We start from the raw sequence: 20,870 nt of genomic DNA on the forward strand, positions 1-20,870 counted from the left end.
ATTATTTTAATGTATGTATTAATAAAATCAAAGCAAAATATGTAATAAAATAAAATTTATAAATACGTAATTAATTTTTTTTTTCCACTTCGCCTATAAGGTTCATTCGGTTATAAGACTCACTTTGTGCTGGTCCCAAAGTGAGTCTTATAAGCGGCGTCTACTGTATCATAAATACAATGTTTTCGCCAAAATTAATTCAACCTACCATATTACTAATAGTACAATAAATAAGTATAATTGAAAATTAAATATGAGTATATATTATATTATATGCTTTGTAATATAGAGTGATATATAGAGTGATCAATTGCTCAGAATTGTTTTTCGTATGCATATTTGAAGCCAATTTTAACTTGTAGACGATACTTACTCATTGACCTATTTTCCAATTTTTCCCCTAACTTATATTCGATAAATAATTCTATTTTAGAACTGTAATTTTATGTAACTTTTTATATAATTCAGATGTTAATGTATTAACTGTATTTGTTCAATATATTTCAATAATTTTGAGATACAAATTGTATTCCGGAAATTCACCACAGCGAGATCATTACTGATCATTATAATTTAAATATAAAATTATTATTGTCTATAACCATATTCAAGTTGTTACCCATGTAAAAATAAGTGAATATTATAATAATACAATAATATATAATCGGCTATGCAGCATTTAGGTGTAGAAAATGGATGTCACAGTCCACAGAGCACTAAGGGTTTAAGAATGTTTTTATATTATGTTGGCGATTTATTTGGGATGATATGGGATGACATACGACCGCACATGGAGATTTCACTGCCATCAGAATGAATAGTGTCCACCCCCATTGATTTATTACATTTGTATAGGGCATCACAAATAAGGCGCCTGACGCCTGTACGCATTCCGTCTGGGAATTCTATTCAATTGTATCGGCTACAATATAATATAAAGCAGTATAGTAAAGATAACTAATAAATTCTTGAAATATATTTTTTTCGGTGGTGTAGCGGATGGGCTTCTACGAATCAGTGGAAAAATCATGTATAGACGAAGGAGCATTTTATTATATAGATGTTTCAAGAATAATTTATCTCATTAACAGATGAGGTGTTAAGGTCTTTACTCTTCTCCACTTGGCTTTTCGTAATCAAAAATGGTCATTCCCTAAATTAATAAAATAATAAAATACATTAATAAAATTGTTATTTACAAAATGTGTACATGTATTTCTGAAGAGTACACATCAAGACATTACATGCTAAAAATCATCAGAAAAAGAAAATTTAAATTTAAAAAAGATAATGTTTGAACTTTTAATTATTTTTTGGAACAGTTAATTCCTTTTTACTTCTCCTCTTATATTTTATAAATTACACGCGATCAATACTTAAATCCTGTACTAATGGTAAACTTACCCTGTAGGTACCATAGATATATCATGCATTTACGAGTACCATCATAATATAAAATATTATTAATTATTACTATGATACCAAATGTTTTTTTACTATATTATGCTTATACTACATAATACGCATTTAAGTTGTCGCAAATTAAATGAGATTTGTTGTGGTTGCAGTGAAGACCAACATATTTATTATTAAAGGTATGTACCTACAGTGTATCGCAAGGCTGGGCAAGTTAATATAGAATGATATAAGTTAAGTTTAATGTTAAATGTTATTTTTCGTACAACTTATAAAAGTTACAAACTATCTAGAAAGTTGAAGCTTAAAATAACTTAACCTCATTAAAAATTCAGTTATTTTTTTAAGACATGGTCGTGAAATACTGGTTTGTAAAGCGACAAATAGGCACATGGAGATATCTATATCATTTGGAATGATATTACTATATTAGTACAATAGTACTGTACTATCTGAGTTCAAGATATTGCTTGAAAGATCTCCGATGAATAACTGCATAGGCAAGTATATTGTGAAAAATATTATTAGTTATTTCTAGGGCTGGAATTTTGATGCAAAGGCATCTTCTTTCTGGTGTCGAAACACTTAAAACGTCGATCCTTAACCGTAAGTATAAAATGTGTTTTGGGTGATATTGATTATTTTAAAGTAGTTTTTTTTTATTGCACTTTTGACAATTTTAGCGCATTGTTTTAGCTTTTAGAATATTTTTTACAATTTGTTCATAAAATAAACCAAAATTGTTCCAATTAACAATTAGACACTATGGACAATAACAGCTGATGGTACGAATAATAAAATGTTTAGCACAACTAATTATTATCGATTACAATTTTACTTGGCTAGGCTTCCCGCTCAAATTATCGTCGTATCTATTATTTCTTATTAATTTTATAATTCCTTACATACATAAAAAAAGCGGGTAAGTGGGTATCGCTCTACTGTACATTGGGGGTGGGGTGGACCTCTGACTAAGGTAGGTTAAATTTGAATGCAATGATAGGTATCATTGTATACGAAAAACGATTCTGAACGGAGACGGTTTATCTGTCTAGGATATATTATAGATTATTAAAAATTTAAAAAGAAAGTTTTTTATGAATTTCTAGCTTAAAATAATTTGCGAATTTTCGTGATTTTTACGTGTATTGTCAACATTTAAATTTAAATGCTTGTAAAAAATAAATGTGACTATTCATTTCTTTTATTTTTCAACTGCTATTGTAAAAATATTTTAGGAACCTTGTATTAAATTCTCAAATCTTAGAATTAAAAAGAAAAACTTTTATGAATTTCTATCTAAGATAATTTGAACTTTTAAACATTGCCGTAATTTTAACGTATTTAGTCAATATTTGAACTGTAAATGCTTATAAAAAAAAATAAAAATGTGTGACTATATATTTCTCTTATTTTTCAACTGCTATTGTAAAAATATGTTAGGAGCCTTGTATCAAATTTTAAAATCTTAGATCTAAAAAGAAAAACTTTTATGAAATTCTATCTAAGGTAATTTGAAAATTGCCGTAATTTTTACGTATTAAGTCAATATTTGAACTTCAAATGCTAATAAAAAAAAAACTGTGCCTATTTATTCATATAACTTTTTAATCAATATAAGAATAACTTATGAGGAACTTTGTATTAAATTTTCAAGTATTTTGATTGAGCCAAAAAAAATTTATCGACAATTCAAAAAAAAACTTTCAGAAAAATTGAAAATTTCAGTCGTCTATAAATATCTCAAAAAAAGTCAAAATATTTTGAAAATTAAATCATGTAAAGAAAATGCCAATCTAAATAACTGATCAAATTTTCAAGTATCTACGACTTATAATTTTTGAATAATAAAAAATGTTTAAATCGTTTGAGGATAAATCGTTATTGTTTACACTATTTCGTAAAAATTTAAAATTCAAACGCACTTAACATTTTTCCTATAATGATGCTTCGAGTTTTCTCTATAGCTACTTGAAGGAAAACTTATGGTTAACTTAGTGTTGTATTTTTAATCCTTAGTTATAAACGCAAAAAAATTTATGATTTTTCAACTTCAAAATTACTTGCAAATTTTCGCGTTTTCGACAGATTTTGTAAAATTTTGAACTGTAAACGCTTATTAAAAAAAATTGTGACTTACGAGTTTTAATTTTTTTTAGCTACAATAAGAACAACTCATAAGGAACCGTGTATTAAATTTTCAAGTTTTTTTGGTAGTCCAACATTTTTTTACCGACACTTCAAAAAAAAAATTCTCAAAAAAATCGTAAATTTCAGTGGTCTATTAATAACTCAAAAAAAGTAGAAAATTTTTGAAAATTAAACTGTATATAGATATTACTAACATTAACATTTGGTGAAAATTTCAAGTATTTACAGTTATTAGTTTTTGAATTACAACCATATAAAAATATCGAATTGGTCGAAAACTGGTTTTGAGTAAAAATTCCCGTTTTCTGTCATTTCTTTTTGTTTTTCTCGATTTTTTTGAAAATTGTTGGAAAGTGTTTACTTTTGACCTATAATGCACCAATGATATTCACTTTTACATCGAAAACCACCCCCAAAGTTTGAAATTGAAGCATTATTTTAACTAGTTATGCTGTACACAGACACACAAAAAAAAAACACACATCATTCTAAAATCAATACATTCATCACTTCGTTCAGAATCTAAAATAAATTACTGTAGTATCATTTATAAATATATTTCCATTGTTTAACCTATAATAATTTAAATTAATTTATATAGCCTAGTGCATTTTTTTGAGTTTTTAAGTCATTTTTGCATTTTTGAGATTTTTTAAGGACATCAAAATTCCAGCCATAGTTATTACATTATTATATTTTTTAAATCCTAACGTAACCTTTGTAAATTAGTTAAGAATTTTTAATTTATATTTTATTTTATTCATACTTCTTGTTTTCGTTGGGTACCTATATTATAATATATCTGTACCTAAAACAAAAACGAGTGAAGCGAATAAAAGAAAAAAGGCGGGTAAGTCGTGGATGTCGCTCTGCTGTACAGTAGGTTACAAGTGGGTTACTGTAATGGATGGAATTAAATTTGAATCCAATGATATTATATCATTGTATACGAAAAACGATTCTGAGCGAAGACGGTTTATCTGTCTAGGATATATTATAGATTATTAAAAATTTTCAAATCTTAGTTTTAAAAAGAAAAATTTTTATGAATTTCTAGTTTGAAATAATTTGCGAATTTTCGTGATTTTTACATATGTTGTCAAAATTCAAACTTTGAATGCTTGTAAAAATAAAATTGTGGCTACGCATTTCTTTTATTTTTCAATTTTTATTGTAAAAATATATTATGAGCCTTGTATTAAATTTTCAAATCTTAGATATAAAAAGAAAATTTTTTATGAATTTCTAGCATAAAATAATTTACGATTTTTCGTAATATTTTGTAAAAATTCAAACTTTGAATGCTTATAAAAAAAAATTGTGACTATGTATTTCTTTTATTTTTCAATTTCTATTGTAAAAATATGTTAGGAGACTTGTATTAAATTTTCAAATCTTAGAATTAAAAAGAAAAACTTTTATGAATTTCTATCTAAGATAATTTGAATATTGCCGTAATTTTTACGTATTTAGTCAAAATTTGAGCTTTAAATGCTTATAAAAAAAAATTGTCACTATATATTTCTTTTATTTTTCAATTGCTATTGTAAAAATATATAATGAGCCTTGTATTAAATTTTCAAATCTTAAATATAAAAGGAAAATTTTTTATGAATTTCTAGCATAAAATAATTTACGAATTTTCGTAATATTTTGTAATATTTTGTAAAAATTCAAACTTTGTATGCTTATAAAAAAAAATTGTGACTATGTATTTCTTTTATTTTTCAACTTCTATTGTAAAAATATGTTAGGAGACTTGTATTAAATTTTCAAATCTTAGAATTAAAAAGAAAAACTTTTGTGAATTTCTATCTAAGATAATTTGAACATTGCCGTAATTTTTACGTATTTAGTCAAAATTTGAACTTTAAATGCTTATAAAAAAAAATTGTGCCTACGAATTTTTAATATTTTTTAACTTCTATTGTTACAATGTGTTAAAAGCCTTGTATTAAATTTTCAAGCTTTTCTACCGAACAAATAAATTTTTATCGATATTTATAGAAAAAAAAACTAATAAAGTTGAAAAATTAAAATGTCAGTAAACAGCTCAAAACAAATCTAAATATTTTGAAAATTTTATCAAATATATAACACGCCTATATAAACATACAGTCAAAATTTCAAGTATCTGTGGTAATTTGTTTTAGAGTTACACCAAAATAAGGAAATCGCTAAAAGTGAAAATCCAATGTTGTAAAAATTTAAATTTCAAATGCTCATAAAAATTTAATTTGAATTTCAGGTGGAATTTTGATTTGTGATAAAGATCTAGCTTTAAATAATTTGTGAATTCTCGTGATTTTTACGTATTTTGTCAAAATTCAAACTTTGAATGCTTATAAAAAAAAATTGTGACTATGAATTTCTTTTATTTTTCATCTACTATTGTAACAATATGTTAAGAGCCTTGTATTAAATTTCAAGCTTTTCTGCCTAACAAATAAATTTTTATCGATATTAATTTAAAAAAAACTAATAATGATCGAAAATTTGAAATGCCTATGAATAGTTCAACTTAAGTCGAAATTTTTTGAAAATTGCATGGCGGATAGAATATACTTATATAAACATTAGGTGAAAATTTCATGTATCTATGGTCATTTGTTTTAAAGTTACATCAAAAACCAAAATCGATTTTGTCGAAAAATGAGTGTGCGTAAAATTTCCCGTTTTTCCCTTAATTTTTTGTTTGTTTTTCTCAATTATTTAGAAAAGTATTAAGAATTTTTTACTTTTGACCCCCCCCCCCCCCCAAAGTACCAACTAGATTCACTTTCTGATCGAACGAGGTACTGAAGTCAAAAATCGAAGCATTTTTACTGCCTCAAAACGTGATGACAGACACAAAAAAAAAAAAAAAAAAAAAAAAACACACATCATGGTAAAATCAATACATTCATCGCTCCGCTCAGAATCAAAAATTTATAATCTCATCTATAAGTAGACCCGCTGGCAATACTTCTAATCCCAACTTCAGCTCAAAATCTTTTTTGGCCATGGGCTCATATTGTATTCCATACCTAATATATAAACAAAAATGTTGTATAATATTATATAATTGAATATATAATTGAATTTGACTAAATAAATATTTTGTAATCGTACCTCAATGCCGAAGTTGATGGTGTGAACACTTCGCCATACAAAATGTATTTTACGGTATTTGTTCTGGGGGTGTTGGCTCTAAGCTTACATACACGTCCAAAATTTGAGGCAGTTAGTCGAAATTTCCGCTCTTTATGCCAAATGTCGCTTTTGACCTATAACAACAAGCATAAACATTTTTTTAATTAAAAAGGAATGAAAAATACAAAATAATTTTTTTTATGTAATTTTTATAGTGTTAAAGTTAAATAGAATAAAATAAAATTTGTATTTGTTTTAACCTGGTCTACTGTAGCTCGTTCGACTTCGTGAATTTCTTCAACACTTTTTATCAAAGAAGTTAGGAACTCTAATTTTTTCTCTTCCACTTCCTCGGCTGAAAGCGAAAGCTCTTCACAACCCAGCTCATTACACAAATCGCCGTAATCAGTGTCGGGCCCCACAAATTTTTTGCTCTGTAACCTAAACCAAATAATACAAATGACCGAGAATATTCATAAAATAAGAATTAAAAATATAGTGTTAATTAATTAAAATAACAATATAGTATATTATATAAATTTATAAATCATTATTATTATTATTTTATATTGTAATAATATACTGTCTTTGCTCAAAGCTGAGTCTGATTTTTGGAGTACTCCTTGCGTAAGTCTTTTTTTTTGATAGTTTGCAAATGAACCGTTTGGTAAACTTTCCCGGACTTTCTTTAGTTGCCTGTTTAAACAACCTTCGCATGTACTCTGGACCAAAGTTAAACGATGATACTGCTGTCATACACCGAGTGTTATACGAACCTAAAAAACGCTTATTATGTATATACCTTACCTATGCTGTATGAATATATTAAAATTATCAACGTTTAATTTTTAAATCATATTTTATTTACCTCGCAGGGAATAGTTCACTCTTTTCCCCCCTACAAATTTTGCTACTACACTGTTGTAAGACTCCACAAAATTATTATTCAAGTTATAAATAAGGCTGTCTGCGTGAAAAGCTACTAAATTTTTTACAGCAATTATGTCTTGCCACAAACCATGCTCGCAGCGCTGCAGGTCGTCAAATTATCTTGAACGCATTTTCTAAACGATGTTTAAATTTATTATATACCTACCAACCACCTGATGACCATACATTTTTACTTAGAAGTCGAAGTTTAACTTACGTGATTTTATTTCCACCTTTCTTCTTCCTATAAGCCGCTACAGTTTTTTTTTTAACTCTGTACTTACTGCCCATAATAAACACTATTTACACTATATAATAAACACAAAAGAAGAGTGCGAAAATTGCAATAAAAATGAAAATACCAACCTTCGTCTTTCACTTCCTTCACTATCTGAATGAAATTGAATTGTAAATAAGAGTAGAATTGAATACGTAGTAAAAATAATATTTTAATAAGGATTCAATCGTTCCGAATGAACGATTACGGATAATATTATAATATATAGTAATCCCGCTATAAATAACTTTGCGATAACGATGTCTGTCTAAATAGTTGGGTGGTTGGCGGTGGTACGCACGTCTGTCTACACTCACACTAATAATCATTTACGACTAACACATAGGTACCGGGCGGCGGCGACGAGCTTTCAAATTGCCTAAATGTTGCCCCTTATTAAATAGTCACGAGCAGGCCCCTTAACAAAATTATAGTATTATAAAATATTGATGTACATATATAATAGAAATCACGGTAAAAAAGTCCGGGATAAAATAAGTCCGTTAAATATATAACAATAAACATAATATACTATAGGTACTAATTTCTCATTTTGATGAACTATCGTTATAGAAATTATATATATTTTTAAAAAGTCATGAATTATAATAACTACCTATATAAAATTGAAATTATTATTTATATAAAAACAATATATACAATATAATATGTATTTTAAAGATGTATTTCGTCATACAGAAATTAACTTTATTATTTTTTTTTTATAATATATACGTTAAGTAGTATGTTAAGTGACTGCAGCTTTTTGAATTTCGAATTAATCGACTTCACCCGTTAATTTACCTTTTTGTTTAAATGTGTATTGTGTAAGTAATGTTATAAATTTGTATAGTTATATGTACTTATAATTACTTTTGGTATGATTATACGTAAATATTTTAAAGACAAATTACGTCGTTATGATTTATAGATCATAATAAATAATTCGTTTAAACGATACCACAACAAACGATAGATCGCCGTTAATACTTTTTAGTGAAGAATAATATATTTTAATACAAGTACTAGCCAGCGAACTCTTAAGTAATATAAATTTATATTATGTTTAATATTTTTTCTCTATTCTTAAGTATTATAAAAATTATGAACAAGCTTAACTATGGTAACTTTACTGATGATGTTTAAAAGTATATGAAAATTGTTCTCATTCAAATACCCATCAATATAAAAAAAAAAAAAAAACAAATACAATACAAATGGAATTATTGATGAACTTTTTATTGTATATTTTAAAATATATGTAGGTAAGTATACATAAATGTGTTTTAATTATAAATTAAATTACATGTATGTTTTCATAATGTAATGATGTAAAGGTACCTATACACATATTTATGGACGATAGGTGGTAGTAGTTGGATTAGTGTAAAAGATTTTTGCCTTTCTTCCTAATAAATATAGGTACATCGATCCGTCAGGCCAATATCGAGATCCCTCGTGGACGAATGGCAGCTCATCCCGATCTAAAAGCTCTGAGAGCCCTTTGCACAGGGTTGTGTTGAATGTACCTGCTGCTACCACTGGCTTGCTAATCACTATTCGGATTATTCTGAGCATCTTGTCGTCCACGTCCCTCACATCGTACAACTGTGGACAGAAAGGAAAAATACAGATAGAGAGAAATAAATTAAATCAACTATAAATTATGTGTATGTAAATATAGGTACACTGAATCCCCCCTCCCCAATCTACAACCACAAATGTCGAGGTCACTGTTTTTTAGACCTTCAGATTTTACAATAAGATTAAAGTTAATACACGACACAGGAGTGATATTAGTGTAAATACGGCAGCACGAAGGACAACAATTAGAAACACTGCTGATGAATATTGTAATTATAATGGGGCTTTCCCCGGAATAGTTGGTGATGGTGAATGTTTATTAGATACTATGGTTACTATGGTTAACACAATGTATTATATTTACTCGGTGTAAAAAAAATTGGCGTAATTCCATTAAATTTCAGCAGGTGTAAAATTGTTATCAATAATTATAAATTAGGTAAGTCATATTACTACTCATATTTAAAGCTAATTGCATTGCTCGCATGTACTAAATAGGTATCTTTTTATATTTGATAACAATATAACATAAACAAAGATAAAAATCTGTAGGTACCTATATTTTAAATACTATATGAGCTGTATCTGTACTATGATACATTATGCATATAAAAATATAATATGTATATAATAAATATTTTATAAATTAATATTTATAAAATTAATTAAAGTGATAACAGCATTCTTAAATAAGTTTAAAAAAAATTCAACAAATCAATGAAATATAGATGATATTGTATTTAAAGAGGTATAAAGTTCAGTATATGCTGGCACAAAAGTATATCTTTTAATCTTCAACATAATACCAGGGGGTCCAAGTGCACTGTCGTGCACCTCCGTAATTATGCCACTGATAATAAATATATATGAAATATAAATCGTCAAACCGTTTAAAAACATTTGGGATTGTATACATATAGAATACGAGGGCTTTAAATCTCAAATGGTTTGACTAGGTATGGAAACTAAGAAGTTCAATTATTTAAAGAGAGGTATGTGGTGGTTTAGTTATCGCATATAATAATTACAAGTAAGAACTTTTATTAGTTTTGAATTATTAAAATAAAATTTTCCCTGAAAATAGAATTAGTATACAATGATCAAATACACAAATAATAAGTATTATTCTACCAACCACCCACTTAAAAATTTTAAATCCATAATAGTTAATATTTCATGCGTGTACATAAGAATGTTCTTCAACCACATACTCACTACAACCCCCCCCCCCCCACACACACAAATTACCATTCAAATAATCAGATTGATTGCATGAATTCGTCTACATTATAAAGAATATATAGAATAATATAATATAATATAAAATAACGTGTAATATACTCACGGCACATCTGTGGGATCGTGGTTTGGATGGTTGACTCTGCATATTTTCTGCATTAGTATGTTCCAGTAGTGATATGTACTTAAAACCCAATTTAACTTCGTCTATGTTGGGTTGTTTAATGTTTGCCAAGCACTCAAAAGTAAAGTGGTCCATATCTGATAGAAACAATTAGATGAAATATTCATGAGTATGATTAAAGATATTGCTTGGCAAAAAATACTAGGTATAGCATTAATTATAGTACATTAATATTCAATATAATATTAAAATACATTTATATTATACTCTCCAATAAAGTAGGTACTTAATATCCTTATAAAATAAAGAAATATGTGTGCAAAGCGCAAGTCAATCTGATAATGTTATTATATAAACATACAATATGCTGTAGAATAACGAAAATTAATACTATTGTAATTAATTTTATTTGAGTTTTATGCAGAGTTTGGTGACCGCAAATTTTAAAAAGCATGGGTCCAATACCCACCCACGCAACCCACCTTACCAACCCCCGACCACCATTATAATGTTACAGTTGTAGTAGTTCGTTATACGTACTAGTCATGTTTTTGCAATGGCCATGTATTTTTTTTGGTTCGGAACGCTCCAACCACAAATGTAACAACGGAACAGCGCTTTGTTGAGTTTTTTTTGCCATATAGGCACATCCGTACATCGGCGACTTCGTTTGTATAGTCTCTACCTCGAATTTCGCCTTTTTTCCAAATGGAGGACATACACGACCATTGAGACTATCCATTACTAAAAAAACACAAGAAGACAATTAGTACCTTATTTCACTATTAGGTGAATTATACTGTTTGGTGTTTGTAATATTAAAAATAATAAATATTCTATTCTAAATGTTATCATGAGGACCACCAAAATTCTGTGCATTCCTTTGTGTGACGGTCTGCCACCGATACCGATTCTACTATTATCAGTCCCATGTGAGGATGCTTAGAAGGGGAATCCGATAATTACCTCACAATATTAACCTTTTTTTCCAAAAGGTAACGGTAATTGGGTCACTTAATTTTTATGTTTATAACAGGTAGACCCGGTGATTTTATCACTTTTTCAACGATTTATTTATATTGTATGACTAATCTATAGAATGATTAAAAACTTGAAAATAAAAAATAAAACTTAAATTCGAAGTATATAACACATATCAAATATTTAGAGACGTAAAACAATAAATATACATTTTAAACATAATACAGATTTCTCAAACATCTGAATGATAGTAATTATTCATAATTAACATGTGTGTTTTAAAAATAATACATAATGCTATTTACTCACTATTTTTGTGGTTTTCAATATCTTCTGTCGACCACGGCCGTTCTTCGTAACCATTATTTGTCAATGCCACAATCGATGAGATGATGGCAAGCGTGACGATTGTAAATGCCGTATATTTCATCGTGTAATGTAGATTTAATGAGATATGAATATTATGTTAAAATTATGGAAAAAAATACAGCCTATCTCGACCAAGTCTGCTAGTGCCGAGAACAATTTTAAATTAAATAGCACTGTTAGCATACGAATGACGATCTGAATTCTGCGTCCCTTTTTATGTTACACGACGGTGGTGGCAACAGTAATGGTGTTGGTTCCTACCACCAGTTGAGCATCGAAATGTTATTGTATTATACATATATATACGAACACTTGACGCTACCTATACGCTGGTCAAGGTACCTACCTACCTACCCTCACTGTAGTGCAAGAAACACAATAAGTACAATGGGCAAATGTACGTACCTACAAACGACATAGCAGGTAAAATATATATACATATTTATATATATCATTTCCTACTCAATAGAAAAAGGTACATTTGGAAGTTTCTAGACTGTAAAAAAAAGTGTGTATATAAGGTCCTATACTGCAGAAAAATATATTTTTAAACATCATTATAATTTTAAATTTTTTATTTTATGAAATATACTATAATATACTAAATTTCTTGGTGCAATAATATAAAAATAGGTGGGTAATTGGATTCCCCGCTCTGCTCTATATAGCAGTTTTTGAGCATGTAATTTTTACCTACTTGTTATATTTGAATTCAATGATAAATCATTGCATATGACTGAGAGTGAAGAAGTTAATATTGTACGTTTATACGAGGGAAACGACAGATTTGATGAGCATATTTTGGTCATCCTCTTATTAGGTAGATCTTCTATAATATATATAATATATTATCTATTTTACTAAACGTGGACACCCTTTTTTTTAAGCTTAGGTTCCACTTATAGATCCGAGGAGACTCTAAAATACATACTAGTTACCGGGCAAATCGATATTTTCAGGCCACTTTTAAATAAGACCGTTAATAAATTACTTCTAATACCGTGAAAGTTTAAAACATTTGCTTGTAAGTTGTTTTTTAATGTTTTTACCGATTCAACTTATAAAGACATAGAATGATACAAATCTTATACCCTAACTTCCAATTATAATATAGCTATTGGTTAGAGTCTTATTTATATTTATATTTCCCGTCTTTATTCATATTAATTTCCCACCTTTTTGTTTAAACAGTTTTGCGTAATTACACATTTTTAATGTTATATTCATTTGGTAATTAATAAGGTCCGTCTGAATTACCTATAGCCTTATAGATATTTATTATTTTATAATATAATATAATAGATTCTGAGTGGAGCGATGAATGTAGTGATTCTACGATGATGAGCGTTATTATTTTTTATCTGTGTACACGATAAGTTATCGATATTATGCTTCGATTTTCAACTTCAGTAGCTCTTCCGATTGGAAATGAATCTTGTTGGTGTGATGGGGAGGTAAAATTTTGAAATTCTCAATAATTTTTATAAGCACCGGAAAAACAAAAAAAAATAAAGAATAAACGGGCATTTTTATGCAAAATAAAGTTTTGAGAAAATCGATTTTAGATATTGGTGTTACTCTTAAACAAATACTTGAAACTTTCACTGAATGCTTATATTGTCAACTTCTATCTTTGATAAAATTTTTAAAATATCCCAAATCTATTAAAATTATTTTATTGACATTTGAAATTTTCAATCTTTTTAGATTATTTTTTTATAAATGACAATAAATTTTTATTCGTTTGGTAAAAAATCTTCAAAATTTAATACAAGGCTCCTAATATTACAATGTTCATTTAAAAATATTGAAAATACATAGTCAACATTTTTTTTTAATGAGCATTTTAATTTCAAATTTTGAAAAATATGTAAAAATCATGAAAATTTGCAATTTTTTTTAGTTAAAAATTCTTACAATTTTATCTTTTAAAATCTAAGATTTTAAAATTCAACAGATGGATTGTTCATGAATTTTTCAAATTTTATCAAATAAATAATTTCTAGTTTTTTATTCTAGTGCCATTACAATAATTTTATTCGTTAGGTCAAAAAGCTTGGAAATTTAACACAAAGTTCCCCATTATGTTGATATTATATCTGCAGTTGGAAAATATTAAAAATAACATAGCCATGATTTTTGTAATAACCAATTAAATTTCAAATTTTTACAAAATTAACAATTAACAAATTTTTTAGTTGTCATTGATGTATAAAGATTCAACTATAGCTAAGGATTGAAAATTTAAAACAAGGTTCCACACAAGTAGTTATAATTCTGCTGCAAGAAAAATTTAAAAACTATTCAAACACAATTTTTTTGTTTTTAGTTATTTGAACTTCAAATTTTTATGAAATTACATATTAAATAATCAAGAATAACAATTTTAATTAAAGTTGTAATTTAAAAATATTATTTTTGTTTACTTAAATTTTTAAAGTATACTTTATATTCTAATATTAGCAGTTAATATTGGTAATGACTCATATTAATACTTAATAATAAATTGTATATACCTACTATGAATGACTGAGTGAGTCGGGTTCATAATGAATCTGATTTGATTAATTTGGAATTTATTTTATAGGGATCTTCATTTTTTTTTTTTTTTTTTATAAATAATAACAATATAATAAATTAAGTAATATAATATAAAATATCCTGTATCGACAAATCGTCTTCACTCAAAATCGTTTTTCGTATACAATGATATTATATCATTAAATTCAAATTTAATACCATCCATTATAGTAACCCACTTGTATCCTTCTGCCAGGGCCGGATAGACTTCGGCCCACCGAGATTTTATACTTCTACCGGCCCTCAACAAAGTATCGGCCCATTCGAAAAAACATTTTTTATGATCCCTCTTGTATGCTTTAAGTAATAATTGTTTCTCTAAAGCACATTCACAAATTACCTATTCAATAAGTACCTACATTACATTAGGTTACTCAGTATACTTCAGTTATATTATTAAAAAAACGCAAAATATAAGATAGATAATATAAAATATAATATAGATCGCATGGATTTATGCAATTTGTAAACATTTCATTTTATATTCATCAGTCATTACTCACGAGTCATGGCCTAAGTATGAGTAGTATGACGATTTTTAAACAATTTTTTATAACTACCTATAAGTTTAAAATTTGATTTTCTTTTATATATATATAATATATTTATATACGACGTATATTCTATATAGATAAAATACATTATATTATTATTTTAAATTATTCTAGTTTATATCAGTGTTTGATATAATTATACTGATCTTGAATTTTTACGCGGCCCACCGAGATTTTCTCGGTAGCTCGCCGGTTCAATCCGGGCTTGCCTTCTGTACAGCAGAGCAACATCCACTTACCAGATTTATTGCCAACACATTTTATTGGATCACGATTAACTTACAACCACCAACATAGTGGTAAGTAGCCGAACTATCGTGGCTGTGCGCCAGTGCCATAATACAACAAACCGGTGCCAGTCCGGTTCTATATAATCACAGATTACAAACCTACCTAATCTGTGGTATAATCATGATATATAAATATTCTATAAATATTATAGAAGTCAGTGTATATAGTTTATCATTCATAACTGATAACGTATAATATAATATATTATGTGATAGTCAGTAGTCGCACCTCACACATGAACATTGAACATTATTATTTATTCGTTTCTCTGATCAGTTTAATATATTTCTCAAATTTTAATTAAATTGCTACGTTGGCACTTTGGCTACATCAAACTATCAACATTCGAAAGGAAAGTCTATATCACTTAAAAATACCAGCTTGTACTCGTTTGAAGTCCACGTATCGGTAGAGAAGAACCATGGCCTGGAAGTGATCAGATAATCAACATACCTAACTGTACGTATTGAGTGAATGAATAACCTAGGGCACGGACCGGACGCTTTTTCTAGTAAATAAGCTGTTTAACCCGTCGTTGGTCGCGTGGTGAGAGATTCTCTCATTACGATATTATTTTGGTCACCACTGTCTGTTATATCGGTTTATTGCCTATTAGTTGTGCTATACCTTATCAGATACAGATAATCTAAAAATAGATGGGCATTAAACGACTTTGTAATTGATTACATACTTTCAGTATCCGTTTAACGTGACTCGTATACACACAGTGAGAGAAATTCTCTATACGCGACCAAACAAGTACTTTTTTTGTGTGCATTATTTTATTATGGATAATAACATATATGCTTGGCTTGAGAAAGCTGACGATGATATGTTAGATGATTTTGACCTCGATGAAGATGACAGTGATGGAGACGTATTAGATAATCCAGAAAATAGTTATCAATCTATTGGAAATGAAAGTGATTCCGACAATATGTATTAATGCTCGATTATTCAAATTGTAATGTGTAATGTATTTTGTAAAACAGAAAAAATATATAAATACTGAAATATATATAGTTTATAAGTGCTCATTTATATAAAATAAATGTGTTTGGTAGTTTATTACATATTATAAGACTTATTGAAGAAAGTGAGAGAATCTCTCACCACGCGACCAAAGTAGTACAAAAAAAAGACGCGACCAACGACGGGTTAAAAAAAAAAAAATCATGATTTTTGAAGAGCAACAATGGTTGATAAAAATACATACCATAGTACATAAAACGATTAATATATTTTACTAAGCAATTTCATTAGAAATTGGTAGGTATTAAAAACATTTAATACCGTTAAATTTATAAAAACTTAGTTTCATTTATACATTATTATTATTATTAAATCTGTAGAATAATGTATAGTTTTCAACTTCAAACATGTGTCTAAGCTGATATCAGTTTATCCCTGAGCTTATCATTCAGTTGGCTAATATTTGCTTCTTAATTTATTTTTAATAAAGTTCATATTAGAAAATGTTTGAAAATAAAAATAAAGCATCAAAAAGAAATTATACCTGTAATATAAAAAAATTGCCAAATTTCAATTTGTATTTTATGAGTTAAAGATATTGATGCATTTTCCAAAGAGCAACAGATGAGCCAGCCGCAGGTATCTGACCTCCTGCCTAGGGTGACAGCACTTTTTTAAATATAAATTCCATTGGCATAATTTTTTGAACTGTAAAACAACCACACACTCCACCAATATTATCTTTCGGCCAATTTCATTTAAAAATTTGGTTTTGATTATCCTTATAAACATTTCATTTTCCAATTTAAGGCCAACATTATTATTAACACAACGAGTTCTGTCTTATTGTTTAAATGTTTGATTCTTGATTATTATCGTATAAAACTGTAAGTATATATTATTATGATAGTAATAGACCAATACATTTTCAATAACATTGTATGGTTGACGCTCTGTGCCCATAAATTGTGTGAAGTGTAATACTCTAAATACTAAATTTTCCCAACTGTATCTAGCCTTGTGAAATTTAGTTTTTATATTTTATTCTTTTCTTTTTATTGTAAGTATATATGTATATTATTATTATTATATTTATATTTTGTCATGTAAGTGCATTCAGATTTGAATTTGATCTTTTGAAATATTATTGAACTTTGTTTTTTTTATAGGTTAAAAAATGAATTTGTGGTATTTACATGTCATAAATTCAACCCAAACTCGACTGATGTGGCTTAATTAAACTACCAGTTCTGGGATATGAAACACTGAAACAGGTTTACGAAATCAGGTAACTTTTCTGATCTTTAGTAACTTGCCTGCGGCGTCTGTACCAGTGATGGCAACAATGCCAGTAGCTTGTTCACAGCATACACTGGTAACATAATCTAATTATTTGCATTTTTATAGTTTTTTTTAACAATTCTTAAATTAACCAATTTAGCAAGGTTATTAGAAACTAATTTATAAGGGAACTTTTATTTATTTTTGTCTATTGCCCTTATATCAACATAAAAAAACTGTATGATTTATTGTTTGAAAATTGTTAAAATTCATGTTGTATATGTGGAGTTGAGTTGTCTACCAGTGAGAGGGCCGGTTTCTGATACAGCTAGGGTGGTGGGTGGAAGCTAAGCGTTAGTGTTGTTTTGACGTGCGAGTGTTCCATTAGTCGTTTGTTGTTGTTGATTGTTTAAGTTTGTATTTTGTTATTTGTGCATCAATAAATAGTTGATTCGTTACTAGTGTACTGTTGGTTATTCAAGTGTATATTTTGGTGCCCAATCCTACATATATATATTTTCTTTTTCATTTTAATATTTCATAGAAGTTAACTGATTGAAGTAAAAATAAAATATGTAATAAATTGAAAACTAGTAAGTAATAGCGTATTATGGCTACTATGAAGTGATTTATGTCTAAAATGTTTTTAAGACTAGATTAAATTTCATTTAAAACACAAAAATTATGTAAATTAAAAAACTGTATTCTACGTCATTATTGTTACATCTTATTATATAACAATTCAGTACTGTAGGCACTAGGCAGATGTTATAACTAAAATAAAATTTTACATACCTTAAGAGGACGTTACACAACCATTTGTTGGCTCCGTCTTACAAGTGCATAATATTTTAGCAAATTTAGCTTAGCATATCACGTTTAGCTCCATTAGTTTAAAAATTAGAGTAAATTGACCTATTATGAAACTTGATGTTAAGAAAATTATATGTGGTTATTTTTACAATAGTTCAATTTTGTAGCAAGTTATGCATATAATATACAAAATGTAAATTAAAAATGCTCATAACTCACTTAAAAACTAAGTTATCTTAATAAACCCATATACAAACACAGATAATGTTCTTCCCATCAAGTTTCATAATAGGTAAATTTACTCTAATTTTTAAACTAACGGAATTAAATTGATCTGCTAAGTGTAAATTTGTTATATTACACAGTTGAAAGACGGAGACAACAATTATGTGTGTAGTGTTCTCTAAAGAGTTTTAATATTTTTATGCATTTATTTTTTTACATTTGACTTGATATTTTTTACATACTCAATATTTTTTTTTACATATTATTACTTTCTATAGTAGTTAATTTTTCAATCCAAGTTTGTAAGATTCAAAAATTTAATTCATCATTCTTCTTTAAATTCTAAATCTAAAATCAATCTATTTCTACTAAATACTTAAATGTATTATGTAATAACAACAATTATAACATCAAAAAAGAATTTTTACTAAACTTATGAAACAAATTATATTCCTTTATATTTCAGGTATTTAATTGTCGTTCATTACAATCCACGAAAGAGAGGTATTTAAAATATATTAGAAATGATTTAAGCTCAGAAAACCGTAATTTTTCATTTCTCAATCCAAAGAAATTTAAAATATTATGAAAAGGGTAAGTACCTATTTAATTTTTATACATAATATACATGTAAATTTATTTTTATCGATTTATATTTTAGTTTAAATAATGGAAAAAAGAAAAATTTCAATAAAGAACTAAGAAGCATTCAAATTCAGATTCAATTATGCACAATTGTAGAATTGGTCAATTACAACAGCAGTTCCAAATTAAATTCATTAGCAACAAAATACATATGCATAATATCATATGGTATAATTGTATAAGTCAGAATTTTTATTGTTAAACATTAAGAAAATTTAATAATGATTGTTTTTAATTAGTAAATAAGGCAATGTTCTGAGTGTGTTTATGTTGATATATTTTTTTTTGTCAAAAGGATCAATATTTTTTCAGTTATATTATTTATAACCTATTTATTCCATGCAATTTTTTGAAAACAATTTTTGCATTTTTAAATTAATATTTTACCTTAACATTTTAAATTCTTAATATTTAACATTTATAAATCTAATCTTAAAGAGTTAGGTCTCAGAAATTCAATTTATAAAAAAGTGAAAAATTTGTTTTCAAGTTAACTTTGTGTTGAATTCAAGTATATTACCAGAAGTTTTATTTGATGATAACAAAAGTCAGGACCATTTTCAATTTTTCATAAGATATTTTAGGTATATTTTGGTAAAAAAGAGGATTGAATCTTATATATATTAATTATTAACATTATTTACGCTTTATTTTGGTTATTATATTTGTTAGTTGTTATGCTTATCATATTTTAAATATTCGATGTGTTATAATTGAGTATAAATAGTACTACTATGATACTATAGTTCTGTCTATATTCTATACTAAATGGTATTATAAATATATTTTAGGAAGTTGTAGGAGTTGCATATTTAATATTCTTGCTCTCGTATTTTAAGTTTTAACTCCTATCATTTCTGAGCCCTAGTCGTGAATTTCTAAAAAGCTATATAATAAAATACATTATATATGTACAATAATTTAGTATCTTAATAGTTTATGAATTATGATTAGTGTGTTGACATTATGGTTTTTGAGTATGGCAGAACAGTGGCATATAAGCGCAATTTTAGAGTGCAATTTTTTTAAATGTATATGTACCAACTCATGTGAAATAAATAAATAATTTAAAATCTAATTTTCACTAGAACAAAAAAAAATAAAGATAAATCAATTAATATACACAATATATTGAGAATAATAGAGTCTTTTATATTATTATGTTAAATAACAAATCAACCATGATCTATATGAGAATTTCCTTAATAGTTGATTAATGACTAAATTGAAAATATTTGGGCGTATCTGCTACAAAATTTACATTGGAAATTTAGAGTCTCCTGTAGGAATTACAATTGAGTACTTA

At 27.1% G+C, this 20,870-nt stretch overlaps 1 long non-coding RNA gene and 1 pseudogene across 1 annotated transcript; one reads left to right on the plus strand and one right to left on the minus strand.

The window, feature by feature from the left end:
* Positions 1–20,870, minus strand: part of LOC149062623 (uncharacterized) — a 512,259-nt pseudogene that overhangs the window by 114,959 nt on the left and 376,430 nt on the right.
* On the plus strand, positions 15,876–19,818 carry LOC149062628 (uncharacterized). The gene is made up of 4 exons (XR_016189431.1): positions 15,876–16,087; positions 17,770–17,888; positions 19,386–19,513; positions 19,581–19,818. It is a non-coding gene; the product is annotated as an uncharacterized LOC149062628 (long non-coding RNA).

This window comes from Diuraphis noxia, unplaced genomic scaffold, assembly GCF_037042655.1.
Source record: "Diuraphis noxia isolate RWA-SAM2 unplaced genomic scaffold, SU_Dnox_SAM2 contig0001, whole genome shotgun sequence".
NCBI lineage: Eukaryota > Metazoa > Arthropoda > Insecta > Hemiptera > Aphididae > Diuraphis > Diuraphis noxia.